This window comes from Notamacropus eugenii, chromosome 6 (assembly GCF_028372415.1).
Source record: "Notamacropus eugenii isolate mMacEug1 chromosome 6, mMacEug1.pri_v2, whole genome shotgun sequence".
NCBI lineage: Eukaryota > Metazoa > Chordata > Mammalia > Diprotodontia > Macropodidae > Notamacropus > Notamacropus eugenii.
Genome location: NC_092877.1, coordinates 45,444,147 through 45,461,740, shown reverse-complemented (window position 1 = coordinate 45,461,740; position 17,594 = coordinate 45,444,147).

Below are 17,594 nucleotides of genomic sequence, written 5' to 3'. Positions count from 1 at the left end.
GTGTATTTCCTGTGTGTGGTTAAGCCGTCTCCAGTTGTCCTGATCTGGCTGCTGGACCCAGATGATGCTGGAGGAGAAAGTAGGGCTGGTGACTTTGCACAGCCCCCCTCACTTAAATCCAATTGATTTCTAAGTCATGGTATCACCATCCTGATGTCATGGTTCTCCCTGTCAAAGGACAAACTACAACCACAATCTAAGTGTGTGACTCTCAACTAGTATACTCCAAATATGTTCCCACTTTTCCCACTGACATTGTTTGTGAAAGTGTGTCCCAGGTTTCTGAGGCATGCAGTTCTATGGCCATTGTCCTTACAATGACATTAAGGTAATGCCTTTGCTTCAAGCTAAATGTGCCAACAGTGGTGGGGACTCATGAAATATAGCTTTGAAGTATGGATCCACAGAGTATTTTGAACCAAGGATAGTCATGCCTTGGGAACTCAATCTTCAAGTAAGATTTGGGAAGTGACTCCAAGAGGGGTCACAATATAAGTAAGTACAGATAATGAAAGATTACTATAAAGGAATAGTGTGATACTGTAAAAATATCATTAGGAATTCTAAAGCTCAGTATAAGCTAAGATTGTTAAAGCACAACAAAAGAACTTTTAAAAAAAGATATAATGGGAAAGCAAAATCTACTTCCTCTAAGCTAGTGAACTTGATTTTGATTCCAGGCAAAATTCCAAAATGGATTATTAAGGAAATGGTTTGTGAATGTCTAGAAAGGGGAGCAGTGATTACTACAAGTGAATTTGCCTTCATCAAGAATAGACCATGCCAGACTTAACTTCATTTCCTTTTTTTTGATAGTCACTAGACTGATAGATCAGGGAATTCTGTAGGCATAATTCAATTTTATTTTATTTTTGGTTCCAAATTACCTCCCTCTCTCTTTTCCCTCCCCCAGAAGGGTATGTGCAGTTTAGTAGATTTTGGGGCGTGTTTCCAAATTGCTTTCCAGAATGGTTGGACCAGTTCACAGCTACACCCATAATTTACTTTCAGCAAGGTCTTTGATGAACTTTTGTGCTCTCCTTGCATACAAGATGGAAACATGTGGGCTAGATGACAATACAGTTAGATGGTTTTAGGACTGGTTGAATGACTGGACCTATTTGTCTATTAATGTCTTAGTGTCAACTTAGAGAAGTTTATAATCAACTGAATCAGAGCCTTTCCTTGGTCTTGTTGTTTTCAACAGTTGGGTAAATGACATGGATCAAAGCAGAGATGTCATGCTTATGAAATGTTTAGATGTCATAAAGCTGGAAGAGATCATTAACATGTTGCATTGGCAGAGTCAAGGTTCAGAAAAATCTCTCCATATGCTAGAATATTGGGTTGAATTCAAGAAGATAAAGTTTAATAGAAAATCATCTTTACCAGTATGACATGGAGTATTATTAGATGTGTGTCTGTAAAATATCTAGCAGGGAGAGGTGCAGTCTTAAGAGACTATAAGGAAGGTAATATTCTACTGTACTCTATCCTGTCAGACCATAGATGGAGTATTGGGTTCAACTGAAAGTGTGACACTTTAGGAAGGATATTCATAAGCTGGAGAGTATCCCAAGGAGGGAGACTGAGATGGTGAGGTGTCTCAAAATGATGACATACAAAGGTCATTTGAAGGACCTGGGGGAGTTTGCCCAGATAATAAAAGATTGGAGTGGGGGTAAGGAGGCTGAACATGGATCTGAAGGGCCATCCTGTCGAAGAGTGATAGCCTTGTCCTACTTGGCTGCAGCAACTAGGACCAGCTATTGGAGGATGCTGAGGCAGATTTCAGCTCACTATGAGGAAAACTAGAGCTGCTCCAAAGTAGAATGACTTGCTTTTGAAAAGAGTAGTTTCTCCCTCTCTGTAGGTCTTCAAGTACAAAAAAGGTTTCAGTTATGGGAACCTTGAATGAGTAAATGTTCATTGACTTGACTTGTACAGGAAGTTTGTGGTCTGGTTGGTGTTGGTTTAGATGGTTTCCAAGGTCCTTTCCAGCTCTGAGATTCCACCTGTCATTTTGTTTTAAAAGATCTATTCTTGGGACAAAGTGAATTCATGATTTAGCTTTATAGAACTGTACCTTACTGGGGTATGTCTGGTGAGACAGGGAAAGAAGTCTCTGCCCACTAAGGACAGAATGAAGAATTCCCACTTCTGCAGCATCTTGAGAGAGGATTCTAGAAATGGGATACTTTGCTAGACAAGTCCAGGACAGAGTCATTAAGCCTGGGAGTTGAGTTTAATTTAACAAGAATTTATCAATCACCAACTACGTGACAGGCACCAAAAGACAAAAATGAAAAAAAATATAAGCTCCTGACTTCAAGGAGCTTATATTCTATTGGATGTCAGAGCTGGTAGGGAACTTACAGACCATGTAGTTCAACTTTTAAATTTTATTTATTTAATTTATTTTTTTAGCCTCTAAATTTTATCAATGAAACTTCCTCTCTCTATGCAGAGGGAAATTGATTGGTCCAAGACCATACACAGAGTTGGTGGCAGACCATGACTAGAACACAGACCTCTTGACACTCAGTCACAGACCTTTCCCTTACACAGACCACAGTGATTGTGTGAGAGACGTGCTAGAAAGATCATGGGTTTGAATCCCAATTCTGGTATCGACTACCTTGAAGAACTCCAGGCAAGTCATTTTGTCCTTATACCTGCAAGCTTACTCTCCTGTAAAATGATGACCTACATGATCTCTGGGTTGGGTCCTCTACATGCTGTGATTTTATGAATTTCAGGCTATATCAGGGCAGTGCAATTTTTAGACTGCTAGATCTGGGATCAGGAACTTGGGTTCAAATCCCAGGCTCTGCCATGTGATCATGGACAAGTCCTTTAACTTCCCTGAACCTCTATTTTCCCACATATAAAACGAATGGATTGAAGTAGGAAACAGTAAGGGGCCTTTCTAGCTTTAAATCTAGAATCCCATGAGCCTAACTCCATGGAATGCTTCTGTCCCTTTCCAGTCTCCATTAGATGGTAAACTTCTTGAGGACCAGGACTCTTTCTTTTTCTCATTAGTATTGCTAATGCTTAGCACAGTTCCTGATAGTTGCTACTTAATTTTTTTTGGATGGAATTGGTAGGAAGACCTGAGATTAAATCCTTCCTCTTCCACTTATTAGCTATGTGACCCTGGATGAGTCACTTAAAGTCTTTAGAATTCAATTTTCTCCTCTTCAAGGTGAGGGGGTTGGACTAGAGGATCTCCAAGGTTTCTTCCAGCTCTAAATTAATGCTCCTAAAAGGTGGGTCTTATGCTAATTGACTACACTTGATCTCCTGGAAGACCTACAGTTTCCCAGAATTTTGGCTTGGCCTGGGAGCCATGGCAAAGTTGGTCCTGGCAAGCTGTGTTAGGTGAGCCCTAGAGGGCCCTCGATAGAATCCGCTGAGTTCTGAGAGCAGCCCCAGGCTCACTTCCACAGTTATTTCAAGAGCTCCAAGCCCCAGGGAAATGGAGACGAAATATTCATTTGGATGTCAGCAAAGTGAGGCTACCCAGGCTGTGCCTGTGAGCCGCTGTACTTCCTGGTATTACAGTGGTTTCAGAGTCATCTGCTGGGTCAGTGGAATGAGAACCCTAAGGGACTTCATTGGTAGGAGGGAAAAATAATTGAAATATACAAACAATGTGAAAGCTGCTATTCACACCCCCTGAGCACACACAGCTGCTCACCAAGTGCAGAAGGAAATCTCTTCCCAGAGTCTCTCCCTCCTAGACTCCCCCAGGGAAGAGACATCTGGGCTTCTGTACATTCAGCACTTTTATTTTACCACCAGCAAAAAGCAGCATGCTGCAGGGTACACAGTCCTAGATTTGGAATCTGGATACCTTGGTTCAAATCCTGGTTAATCCACTTACCTGTCTGAGTGTTCTAGGATACTTGCTTCTCTCTCTGAGTTGCTATTTCCTCACTGGTAAATAAGAATGCACCATGTCATTGAAAAAAAGTTAGTTATATATTTTTAATTAACAAAAATCTGTTTTTTTCTCCCTCCCACCTGGACAGCTTTTTAGGAGAGTAACTATGTGGGTGCTGGTGCTTCCAATGGCCATCTTAGTGCCTAGCTGCTCCCAGCGCCATTCCAAGCACATGCCCACCTCCTACCCCAGGCACCAGCCTTTGGCATCCCCCCAGATGTTCTAGGTAGCTCTGGGACCCCGATCTTCAGGGATCCCTTTCCTCCTGTCCTGGGGAGACAGTTTTAGCCTTACAGAGAGGATAGACCCAGATCTGTTTCAAAGGCAAGGAGTTACTGAGTGGTAGGAGAGTGGACAGGGTTTGTGTCCTCCCAGAAAAGACCGCCTTCTGGTGCCATCAAAAGGGATTCCACTTGTTCTGCTTGGTCTAAGAGGACAAAACTAAGAATAATGGGTAGAGATTGTAAAGAAGCTGGCTGTCATGAGTTACGTTAAGATATGTTAAGTACAAGTTTCTATGGCAGAGACAATCAGGAAGTAGTTTTGGCATGGACCTCTTATGGGAACATGGATGGATGTTTTATTCCTGGTTCTGTGCTAGTCAATCAATAGTTTTATCAGTTCCTTAGGTAAAGATATCGGTGGCATCCTTGGTGAATTTGCAGATGACACAAAGCTGTGAGGGATTAACTAAGATTTTGGATACTAGTCAGAATCCAAAGAAGATTTTAACAGGTTGAAATGATTATCAAAATCTAATGGAATGAGTTTGTAAAGCAGTAAATTGGTCCAACCATTCTGGAAAGCAAGTTAAGACCACTCCCCCAAAACTCACTAAACTGTAAACTCTTTGACCTACCCATACCACTACTAGGTTTATACCCCAAAGAGATAAAAGAAAGAGGTAAAGAATCCATATGTACAAATATACTTTATACTAGCACTTTTTATCATAGCAAAGAATTGTAAACAAAGCAGGTAACCACCAACTGGAGAATGACAACAATTACCATATTATTGTGCTATAAGAAATGGTAAAAAGCATGAATTCAGAGAACTCTACGAACTTATGTGAGTTTCTATGGAGTGAAGTAAACAGAAAAGAAGACTAACTTATACAAGAAGTACAAGATTGTAAAGAAAAACAACTTTTGAAAGACTTAAGAATTTTCATCTATGCTGACTCCAGGAAAGCAATAATGAAGTACTACCCACTGCCCAATAAAGACATGGGGGACTCAACATGGATTTATTTTGTTTGGCTAATTTTACAAGGGTTTTTTGTTTTTTTATAAGGGAATGGATTTATAAGAGGAGAATAGCAATAATAGTGTGGCCAAAGAAAAGAGGGTCATTGTAGCATTTTTAAAAAAATGGACAGAAGAGAATAGAAGGTTAAGAAGAAAACACAGATAAGCAGGACAACTTTGAAACTAAGGTAGGGAATTTATATAATTTGAAAAGAAATGCAAGCTTAATGTAATGGAAGTACATGGTTTTACCTGTAACTTTTATTGTTGTCCTATACATATGGAACTGCACATTTGTGGATGTTTGCAAAACTAAGAATATCCCCTTGATGTATAATTTTTATAAAGGAATTTAAATAGGGATAAGTATAAAATCCTGCATTTTGATGCAAAGTACTCAACTACGGTAGTTGTGTGGGGAAAGTATTGATAAACAAAAATTTTTGTGAAAAAGATCTGGGGGTGTTAGTGGACTGAAGGTTCAATATGACTCAATAGTGTTACGTCAGCCAACAAAGCTAACACAGCCCCAGCTGTATTAATGGAGACACAAGGTCCAGCATGAGGGTGGTGATAATCCAGATGTCCTTCACACCAGGTTAAGCTGTGTCTGAAGTATTCTGTTCAGTTCTAGGTTCTACATTTTAAGAACAATGACAAGCTGAAACATTCCCAGAAGATAGTGAGCCAAAATGGTAAGGGGTCTAGGAAGATCTTGAAGGAACAAGTTTAATTTGGAGAAGAGACTTGGATGAAGGTGGGGTGGGGAATGATGGGTATTGTCAAGTATTATTACATCTGTCATGTAAGAAAGGGATTAGACTAGCAGCTCAGGCCCAGAGTGAAGGACCCAGGAACAATGGGGGTGAGGGGGAAATAAAATCTAGGTTTGATGTCCACCATGCATATTTGAGGATTATGCAATATTTAATGTCTATTGCAATCAAGAGATGCTTTTGTTCATTGTTTCTACTCAGCTGATGATTCATTTTTGATACTAACATGTCTCTAGTGTTTAATCACAGTAAGCATATCAATCAATCAATCAACTAGCAATCATTTTTAAAGCACCTTTCATGTGCCAGTCTTCGTGCTAATCCCTGGGGACAATACAAAAGTGAGACAGTCCTTGCTTATCCTTAAGGGGCTTATTTGGGAGGTCCATGACCCAGAGCCCATAAAACCCAGGAGATGTTGGAGGCAGCATTTGTCCTACATGGTCCCAAATCCTTGCTTGAATCAGCATGGTACAATGTGAACATCACTGGCTTTGAAACCAGAGAATCTGGGTTCAGTCCTGTCTTTGTTACTACCCATGTGACTGGGACAAGTCACTTAATATATCTGAACCTCATTTTCTTCACTTGTAAGATGAGAGAGTTAGACTAGATGACCAATAAGGTCCCTTACGGCTCTAAGTCTATGATCCTATCATGTTAGGCAAGTCACTTAACCTAGCTTGCCTCAGTTTCCTCTTCTGTAAAATTAAAGGGTTGGGCTAGATAGCCATTGAGGTCCCTTTCCACTTTAAATCTATGGTCCTAAATAGAGAGAACCTGGGGTAGAGAAGATAAGACTTGGGGAGATATGGATGGATGTTACTGCTATCTTCAAGTACTTGTAGGACTGTCATGGAGAAAAAGGGGGGGATTAGAGTTCTTCTTCTTCTTGGCCCCAGAAAGTAGAACTGGGAATATAATTATAGGAAGGCAGATTTTGGCTCAATGTATAGGGAAAACTTCCTGTTAGGCTATTCAAAAACAGAATGTGTTGTCTCAAGAGTTAGTGAGTTCCCCATCACTAGAATATGCAAGTGGAGGCAGGATGACCACTTATTAGGGGTGTTTTCTCATCAGACCAAAATGTGGACTCCTCCATCATGCTCCAGAAAAGCCTTTATCCTGGAAAATTACTTTACTATTGGAATTCCTACCTTCCATGTACTGTGGCCTCTCCCTTTGGTCGGATGCCTCCTCCCAGAGCCTCCATTGATGAAAGGCACTCAGACCAGTCATCTCTTCATTTCTCACCAGACTGCAATCCTAATTTCCATGATATCCCTACCAGTGTCTCCCTCCCCTCCCCCCTTTTCAGTTCTCTCTTATGCATTATCTATCTCCATTAGAATACAAACTCCTTGAGAACAGACACTGGCTTTTTTTGGCTTGAATTTGCATTTCCAGTGCTTTAGAACAGGAACTGGCATGTAGTAAGTGCTTAATAAATGTTCGTTGACTGACTATTGTGGAGTTTTTTCTTGTTTTAATACAGCTTGGATGAGATGATTTCTGAAGTCCCTTTCAACCCTCAAGTTCCATGTTTCTATAGGGGAAAAACAAAGGATATATCTCGGTAGGGGCAAAGCTGAAAATCTCTTTAATTGCCCCTGGCCACAGTACAAAATGATATTTCCAAGCCCTAGGGTCCACCAGTTGCCAGCCAATGTGCTTATATATGAAGGAAAATTCAGTGAAAGGAGATTTTGACCAGTGATGAACAGTGAGATTCAGTGAGTGAAAAACAAACATCCGATCATGTAAAGCCCTCCTGTCAATAATTTAGACGTTGCAGCCTGTCAGACTGACCTTCCCCCAGGGAGGAGAACATTTTCTTGTTCCTGTCCCCATTTAATAAGAGTAAGCCCTCACTCATCTATAATAGTTCGCCAGTGTCTTCATATCCATTATCTCACTGGAGACTCATGAGAGCCTGAGGTCAGGGTGATACAGGGAGCAGAACGATGTCATACCACTGCCTTTGATGAAGATAAATATTTTCATTATCAGTGACAGTGGAGCTACCCTATGTAGACAATCAATGCAATTGGAATGTGCTCTGTGAGGAAAGCAGAGCCAGATAAAGAGAAAGAAACTTGCCTTAGAAGTGATACAATCTTGAAAGTGTGGAGGGAATATTTTACCAGCTTCCTCAGGGAGGAGGAGGATATCAAAAGAATAGAAAAAAACTCATGGACGATATTACTATCCCCTAAGGGAGAATTTGGTTGATATCAATAACTACTAACTCATATGCCTGCTTTCTCATCTTTATAAAATCTTTATGAGAATGATTTCCATGTATCAAGGGTATCTTTGATGAGAATACATGAAAGGAATTAGAAAGCATCCCCAAATCATTTTCTATAAAAGATGCTATCTTCATAGTCTCCTAATTAACTGAAAGATTCAGAGAATGCCATATTTCACTCTATTTATTGCTTATTGATTTTTTTTATTTTTTTATTTTTTTTATTTTTTGATGTTTAACAATCACTGCCATACAATTGAGATTTTATCCCCCCCACACCTACCCCCCACTACCCCCCTCCCTCCCCACGACTGCATACAATTCTGTATAGGTTCTACATATACTTTCCTATTGAGTGTATTTTCACTATAGTCATGCTATGTAGTCAGACTAAAATAAATGAAAGAAATCATATAACAAATCAAAACATGATACACAAAAACTTACACATACACCAACATGATCTGCTACATTTTGCGAATGACTTCCATATTTCTTTCTCTGAGTGTGGAAGGCATTTTGCCTTGAGAACCACCATTGGGATTTTTTTTTTTTAAGAAGTTCTTGCGTTATTACGAAATTCCAAGTCTACCAGAAAAAACTCTCGCACACTGTGGTCGTTGCTGTGCACAAAGTTCTCCTGGTTCTGCTCCTTTCACTCAGCTTCAGGTCATATAAGTCCTTCCAGGCCTCTCTGAAGTCTTCTTGTTCATCATTTCTTATGGCACAATAGTACTCCATTACATTCATATACCATAATTTATTCAGCCATTCCCCAATTGATGGACATCCCCTTGACTTCCAGTTTTTGGCAACTACAAAAAGTGCTGCTATAAATATTTTTGTACATGTGGGACCCTTTCCCATTTTTATGATCTCTTGGGGATACAGTCCTAGTAGGGATATTGCTGGGTCAAAGGGTATGCACATTTTTGTAGCCCTTTGGGCATAGTTCCAAATTGCTCTCCAGAATGGTTGGATGCGCTCGCAGCTCCACCAACAATGAATTAGTGTTCCAACTCTCCCACATCCTCTCCAGCATTTATCATTTTCTTGTTCTGTCATGTTTGCCAATCTTATAGGTGTGATGTGGTACCTCAGAGTTGTTTTGATTTGCATCTCTCTAATCAAAAGTGATTTAGAGCATTTTTTCATATGATTATAGATATCTTTAATTTCTTCTTCCGAAAATTGCCTGTTCATATCCTTTGACCATTTATCAATTGGGGAATGACTTGTATGATTATACATTTGAGTCAGTTCTCTATATATTCTGGAAATGAGGCCTTTATCCCCGAGCTTAGCTGTAAAAATTCTTTCCCAATTTACTACATCCCTCCGGATTTTGGTTGCATTGGGTTTGGTTGTGCAAAAACTTCTCAGTTTAATGTAATCAAAGTTATCCATTTTGCATTTCATAATGCTTTCTCTCTCTCCTTTAGTAAAGAATTCTTCCCTTCTCCATAGATCTGATAAATACACTATTTCTTGCTTCTCCAGTTTATTCGTGGTATCAATCTTTATACCTAAATCATGTACCCATTTGGACTTTATTCTTGTGTACGGTGTCAAGTATGGGTCTATGCCTAATTTCTGCCACACTGTTATCCAGTTTTCCCAGCAATTTTTGTCAAACAGTGAGTTCTTATCCCAGAAGCTGGGGTCCTTGGGTTTATCAAACAGAAGGTTGCTATATTCCTTGCCTACTGCATCTTGAGTGCCAAGTATATTCCACTTGTCTACCTCTCTGTTTCTTAGCCAATACCAAGTGGTTTTGATAATTGCTGCTTTATAGTACAGTTTGAGGTCTGGTAGCGCTAGGCCACCTTCCCAAGCATTTCTTTTCATTAGTCCCTTTGATATTCTGGACCTTTTGTTTTTCCAAATGAATTTTGATATTATTTTATCCAGCTCTAGAAAATAATTGCCTGATAGTTTAATTGGTATGGCACTAAATAAGTAAATTAATTTAGGTAGAATTGTCATTTTTATTATATTAGCATGGCCTACCCATGAGCAACTAATGTTTTTCCACTTACTTAAATCTGACTTTATTTGTGCAAAAAGTGTCTTGTAATTGTGTTCTTATAATCCCTGGGTTTGTTTTGGCAGGTAAACTACTAAGTATTTTATACTGTCTACCCTAGCTTTGAATGGGATTTCTCTTTCTATCTCTTGCTGTTGGACTTTGTTGCTAATATATAGGTATGCAGAAGATTTGTGTGGGTTTATTTTGTAACCTGCAACTTTGCCAAAGTTGTTTATTATTTCAAGTAATTTTTTACTTGAATCTCTGGGATTCTCTAAGTAGATCATCATATCATCTGCAAAGAGTGAGAACTTAGTTTCTTCTTTGGCTTTTCTTATTCCTTCAATATCTTTATCTTGTCTAATTGCTACAGCTAACATTTCTAGTACCATATTGAATAATAATGGTGATAATGGACATCCTTGTTTCACCCCTGATCTTATTGGGAATGCATCTAGCTTATCCCCATTGCATATAATGCTTGCTGAAGGTTTTAGATAGATACTGCTTATTATTGTATGGAAAGTTCCCTTTATTCCTACGTTCTCCAGTGTTTTTAGTAGGAATGGGTGTTGTATTTTGTCAAAAGCTTTTTCTGCATCTATTGAGATAATCATGTGGTTTTTGTTAGCTTTGTTGTTGATGTGATCGATAATGCTAATAGTTTTCCTAATATTGAACCAGCCCTGCATTTCTGGTATGAATCCTACCTGATCATAATGTATTAATCTCATGATAAGATGCTGTATTCGTTTTACTAAAATCTTATTTAAAATTTTTGCATCTATATTCATTAGGGAAATTGGTCTATAATTTTCTTTCTCTGTTTTGTCTCTTCCTGGTTTGGGTATCAAAACCATATTTGTATCATAGAAAGAATTTGGGAGGACTCCTTCTTCCCCAATTTTCAAAAATAGTGTATGTAGTATTGAAATTAACTGTTCTTTAAATGTTTGATAGAATTCACTTGTGAATCCATCTGGCCCTGGAGATTTTTTCCTAGGGAGTTCATTGATGGCTTGTTCAATTTCTTTTTCTGAGATAGGGTTAAGTATTCAACTTCCTCTTCTGTTAATCTGGGCAATTTGTATTTTTTAAAATATTCATCCATCTTATTTAGATTATTGAATTTGTGGGCATAAAGTTGGGCAAAGTAGTTTCTACTTATTTTAATTTCCTCCTCATTGGAGGTGAGTTCACCCCTTTCATTTTTAATATTAGTAATTTGATTTTCTTCTTTCTTTTTTTTAATCAAATTGACCAAAGATTTATCAATTTTATTAGTTTCTTCATAAAACCAACTATCGGTTTTATTTATTAATTCAATGGTTTTCTTAATTTCAATTTTATTAATCTCTCCTTTGGTTTTCAGTATTTCTAATTTGGTATTTACTTGGGGATTTTCAATTTGTTCTTTTTCTAGCTTTTTCAGCTGCAAGCCCAAGTCATTGATCTCCTCTCTCTCTATTTTATTTATGTAAGCATTCAAAGATATAAAACTTCCCCTAATAACTGCTTTTGCAGTATCCCATAAGATTTGGTATGTTGCCTCACTATTGTCATTCTCTTGAATGAAATTGTTGATTGTTTCTATGATTTCTTCTTTAACCCAACCTTTCTTTAGAATTAGATTATTTAGTTTCCAATTGATTTTTGGTTTATCTTTCCATGGCCTTTTATTATATGTAATTTTTAATGCATTATGATCTGAGAAGGATGCATTGATTATCTCTACCTTTCTGCACTGGATTGTGAGATTTTTATGTCCTAGTACATGGTCAATTTTTGTAAATGTTCCATGTACCACTGAGAAAAAGGTATATTCCTTTCTATTCCCATTTAATTTTCTCCAAAGATCTATCATATCTACCTTATCCAGAGTTTTATTTACCTCCTTAACCTCTTTCTTATTTATTTTGAGGTTAGATTTATCGAGTTCAGAGAGGGGGAGGTTGAGGTCCCCCACTAGTATAGTTTTGCTGTCAATTTCTTCCTTCAACTCCCCCAACCTCTCCTCTAAGAATTTGGATGCTATACCACTTGGAGCATACATGTTTAGTAATGATATTGCTTCATTGTCTATGGTGCCTTTTAGCAGGATATAGTTTCCATCCTTATCCCTTTTGATTAGATCTATTTCTGCTTTTGCTTTGTCTGAGATTAGGATTGCTACTCCTGCCTTTCTTACATGAGCTGAGGCACAATATATTCTCCTCCATCCTTTGACCTTCATCCTATGCGTATCCCCCCGTTTCAAATGTGTTTCTTGTAAGCAGCATATTGTTGGATTATGGCTTTTAATCCATTCTGTTATCCGTCTCCGTTTCATGGGAGAGTTCATTCCATTCACATTCACAGTTATGATTACAATCTGTGTATTTCCCTCCATCCTCTTTCCCACCATTTGTGCTTTTAGCTCTCCCGTCTCCCTTCCCCTCCTCAATAGTATTCACTTTTCTCCCCCTCCTCCTGCAGCCTTCCCCTCCTTCTTTTAGCCCCCCCTCCCTTTTACTCCCCTTTACTCTTATCGCTTCTTCCCTCCCTTTTAGTCTCCCTCCCCTTTCTTCCCCCTTCCCTTCCTACTACCTTATATAGCTAGTTAGGATTATCTACTTAAGATTATTGTTCCCTCCTTTAAACAAATCAGATGAGAGTACCTCTCAAACAATGCTCATCTCCCTCCCCTCCTTCCCTCTACTATGGTTTTGTACTTCTTCCTGTGATGTAATTTGCCATTTTCTGCTTCCTCCTTTTCACACCTCCTATTACAATCCCTTCTCATACTTAAATCATATTTTTGACATGACATCATTTACTTTATACCCGTTCCCTCTACGTATATCCCTTTTATCATAATAGCTGCACAGTTCTCAAGATTAACAGGTATCATCTTCCCTTATAAGGAGGTAAACAGTTTGCCCTAATTGAGTAACAAGTTTTTGTTTTTGTTTTCTCCCCACTGTTTACCTTTTTATGATTCTCTTGAGACCTGCATTTGAAGATCAAATTGTCTATTGAGTTCTGGTGTTTTGGTCAGGAAGCTCTGGAATTCCCTTATTTCGTTGAATGACTTTCTCCTTGCCTGAAATGTTATGCTGAACTTTGCTGGGTAGTTGATCCTTGGTTGAAGTCCCAACTCCTTTGCCTTACAGAATATTGGGTTCCAATTCTTTTGATCTTTCAATGTAGAAGCTGCAAGGTCCTGTGTGATCCTGACTGTATGTCCTTGATATTTGAATTGTTTCTTTCTGGCTGCTTGTAGTATTTTCTCCTTCGCTTGATAGCTCTGGAATTTGGCAACGATATTTCTTGAGGTTTTGAGTTTGGGATCCCTTTCGGGAGGGGACCAGTGGATTCTTTCGATGACTATTTTGCCGTCTGAGTCTAGTACTTCTGGGAAGTTTTCCTTGATGATTTCCTGGAAGATATTGTCCAGACTCTTTTCTTCATCATGGGTTTCTGGCAGGCCAATAATTCTTAAATTTTCTCTCCTGGATCTATTTTCCAGGTCAGTTGTTTTTCCAATGAAATCTTTTACATTTTCTTCTATCTTTTCATTCTTTAGATTTTGTTTGACTGATTCTTGTTGCCTCATTGAGTCATTAGTTTCTACTTGCCCAATTCTAATCTTTATCATATTGTTTTCTTCAGTTAACTTTTGCATCTCCTTTTCCATCTGACCAATTTTTCCCTTTAAGGAGCTATTTTCTCCATTTAATTTTTGTACTTCTTTTTCCATTCGACCAATTTTCCCAGTTAGGTTTTGTGTTTCCTTTTCCATTTGATCAATTTTCCCAATTAGGTTTTGGGTTTCCTTTTCCGTTTGATTAACTCTTCCTTTTAGGGAATTATTTTCTCCAGTTAATTTTTGAACTTCCTTTTCCATTTGTTCAATTTTCCTTTTCAAAGTGATGTTCTCATCAGTGAATTCTTTTTTTATAATTTTAAAATCATTGACCAGTTTTTCTTCTATTCCCTTCTTCAGCTGTTCCAGGAGAGCTGCTTGTGCTTGCGAGAAGTTCATAGTCCCTTCTGAAGTTTCAAATGGAAGTACAGTCTCAGCTCTGACCTCTTTGGTGTTTGTGTTTTGGTCCTTATCCCCATAGAAAGATTCTATGGTTTTTTCACTTTTTGTCTGCTTTTTCCGATTCATGATGTTGGCTGAGTGTTGTAGCATCTGGTTCTTTCAGTCAGAAGGTACAGAACTTTGTGTTGAGCTGATGTGTGAAGAAGCTAAAAGCAGGTTTTTGTTTTTTGTCTCCTATTGCTTATTGATTACAAAAAAGAAGAAAAGGAATGTAAGGGGCTTGCTTAGCTTGGGTTCAGATTGTCCACCTAACATGGAAGCATCGTGTATCCTGAGTTTTCATTCTACATAGGTTCAAATAGTCTCCTTTGATTGGCTACATAGCTAGAAGAGGCTGTGTCTTTAAAAAACTGTCAAACTGAGACAGCCTTTCTTTCCTGCTGAGTTCAGAGGATGAAGATCATAATTTGTCCACAGCATGGGTGTCATGAACTGAAAGGGAAAGAATGTCCTTCCCCTGCTCTTCCTCTTGCCCTTAGCCTTGGAAGTTTCTCTTGACCTGGGGGAATTTCCATTTCTGCTCTGTGTTGTTTGCCCTCAGTTTCAAGTACCTACAGTGAGCAGTCCTGGGAGTTCAAACCATGGTGATCTTGGAGCTAAGATTGCAGCTGGGAGGTTGTAGCTAACCAACCCACTAGAAAAGCCCCGAGAAGCCAGGGTGCCTGGAACTTAAGCCCAAGGTGAATTTTGGACTTGGAACTGGGGCTGTGTTCAATAGGAACCTAATTCCTTAGAGTATTAGGTGGTTTGGTGAAGGGGTAGGGCAGAATTAAGCCTCCCATGAGTTGGGGATTAAATTTGTATATTTGTGATTACGCTTTTTGAAGTAAATACTGAAGTAAACATATATATACATAAACATAGTTGTTGCTGTTGAGTAGTTGTCCAACTCTTTGTGACCCCATGGACCATAGCATGCCAATACTGTTCATGGGGTTTTCTTGGCAAAGACACTGGAGTAGTTCTCCATTTCCTACTTCAGCTCATTTCACAATTGAGGAAACTGAGACAAAAGAGGTTTAAGTGGCTTGCCACACAACTAGTAAGGGTCTGAGGCCAGATTTGAACTCTAGTCTTCCTGACTCTAGGCTCAGTACTCTATCCACTGAGCCATCTAACTGCCTCCACATATATTCATACACACACACATACATCAATACACACATACATAAATATAAATGGGAAGTAAGATGGACAAATAATTGAATAGTTAAGTCAAGAAATATCTATTAAGTGCTTCCTACTTACCTATACCATTCCAAATCCTGTGAGAATAGAAATAAAAAAACAGTCCCTGCCTTCCAGAATCTTACATTCTAATGATGGAAGACAGAATATAAAAGAGATTTGAAAAGGTGGGAGGGGGAATTGTGGGAAAAGTGGGCTCAACCACCAGTTGGGAGGTTATTCAGTGCTTTTGCCTCTAGATTAAAATAAAAATTAATTTGTTCAACATTTGGAATCCTGCACTGATGTAGCTTCAACCTTTCTTCTCAGGTAGATTTTACATTGCCTCCCTCAAGCACCCTACATTTTGTCCAAAGTAGCCCAGTTGACATTTCAACATACAGGGCATTTTCTCTGTCATCTAAATGACTTTGTACAGGCTGGCTCCAATGCCCATGAAACATAGCCAAAAGAATAAAAAATAGAAGAAAACATGAGCTATCTCATTGAAAAAACAACCAATCTATTCAATAGAAGAAGGAGAGATAATTTAAAAATTATTGAGCTACCTGAAAGCTATAACCAAAGAAAGAGCCTAGATATTATATTTTAAGAAATTATGAAGAAAAACTGTCCCAATATCTTAGATCCAAAGGGTAAAATAGAAATTGAAAGAATACACCAATAACCTCCTAAAAGAGATCTCAAAATGAAAAGTTCCACAGCTTTCAGGTCAAAGGCAAAATAAGTTAAGCAGCCAGAAGCAAACAATTCAAATTTTGTAGAGCCATAATCAGGATCACACAGGATTTAGCAGCTTCCATGTTAAAGGAGCAAAGGACTTTGAATACAATATTCTGGAAGGCAAAGGAGATAGGATTACAACAAAAATCACATACCCAGCAAAACTGAGTCTAGGCTTACTGGGTGGAAATGGTCATTTAATGAAATAAAGGACTCTTTAGCATTCCCAATGCTTATTCCAGAGCTGAATAGAAAATTTGATATTTAAACACAACACTCAAGAGAAGCATAAAAAGGTAAACATTAAAGAGTAATCATAAGGGTCTCAAACTTAAACTGTTTAAATTCTTATATGGGAAGATGACATGTAATTCCTATGAACTTTATCATTGTTAGGGCAGTTAAAAAGAGTTTACCGGGGCGGGGGGGGCGAGCCAAGATGGCAGAGTAGAAAGACGCACATACGCTACCTCCGAACCCACTGCCCATAAAATACCTGTAAAAAAAAAGAACCACCGGAGAATTCTGGAGCAGGAGAAGCCACAGAACGGAGCGGAAGATATTTCTGCTCTAGAGAGCCTGAAAACCTCTTGCAAAAGGTCCCTGCGCCCGGACCGGAGCAGAGCCCAACCCTGCCTCGGTGGCACAGCGCCAAAAGGAGCAGATCTGAGCAGGCTTTAAGGATGGAATCTCCAGCAGCAGCCTGGGTCCCTCCACCCACAGGTGACAAGGGTTGGTGAGAGGGTCTCTTTGGCGGGTCGAGAGGGGAGTGGGGTGCCCCCATAACTCAGGCCCCTTCGGGAGGCAGCAGCGGAGGCGGGAGCAGACCAGGGCTCCCCAAGCAGGCAGGACCCCGGATCCATTGTTGAAGGTCTCTGCATAAACCCCCTGAGGGAACGGAGCCCAAGAGGCAGCCCTGCCCTGACCTGAGCACCTGAACTTAATCTCACACTGAACAGCAGCCCTGCCCCCGCCTAAAGCCCTGAGGCTGGGAAGCAGCATTTGAATCTCAGACCCCAAGTGCTGGCTGGGCGGATCTGGAGGCGAGGTGGGGGTGGAGAGGACACTCAGAAGTCAAGTCACTGGCTGGGAAAATGCCCAGAAAAGGGAAAAGAAATAAGACTATAGAAGGCTACTTTCTTGGTGAACAGGCCTTTCCTCCCTTCCTTTCTGATGAGGAAGAACAATGCTTACCATCAGGAAAAAACGCAGAAGTCAAGGCTTCTGTATCCCAGCCCACCCAATGGGCTCAGGCCATGGAAGAGCTCAAAAAGGATTTTGAAAATCAAGTTAGGGAGGTGAAGGAAAAACTGGGAAGAGAATTGAGTGACATGTAAGCAA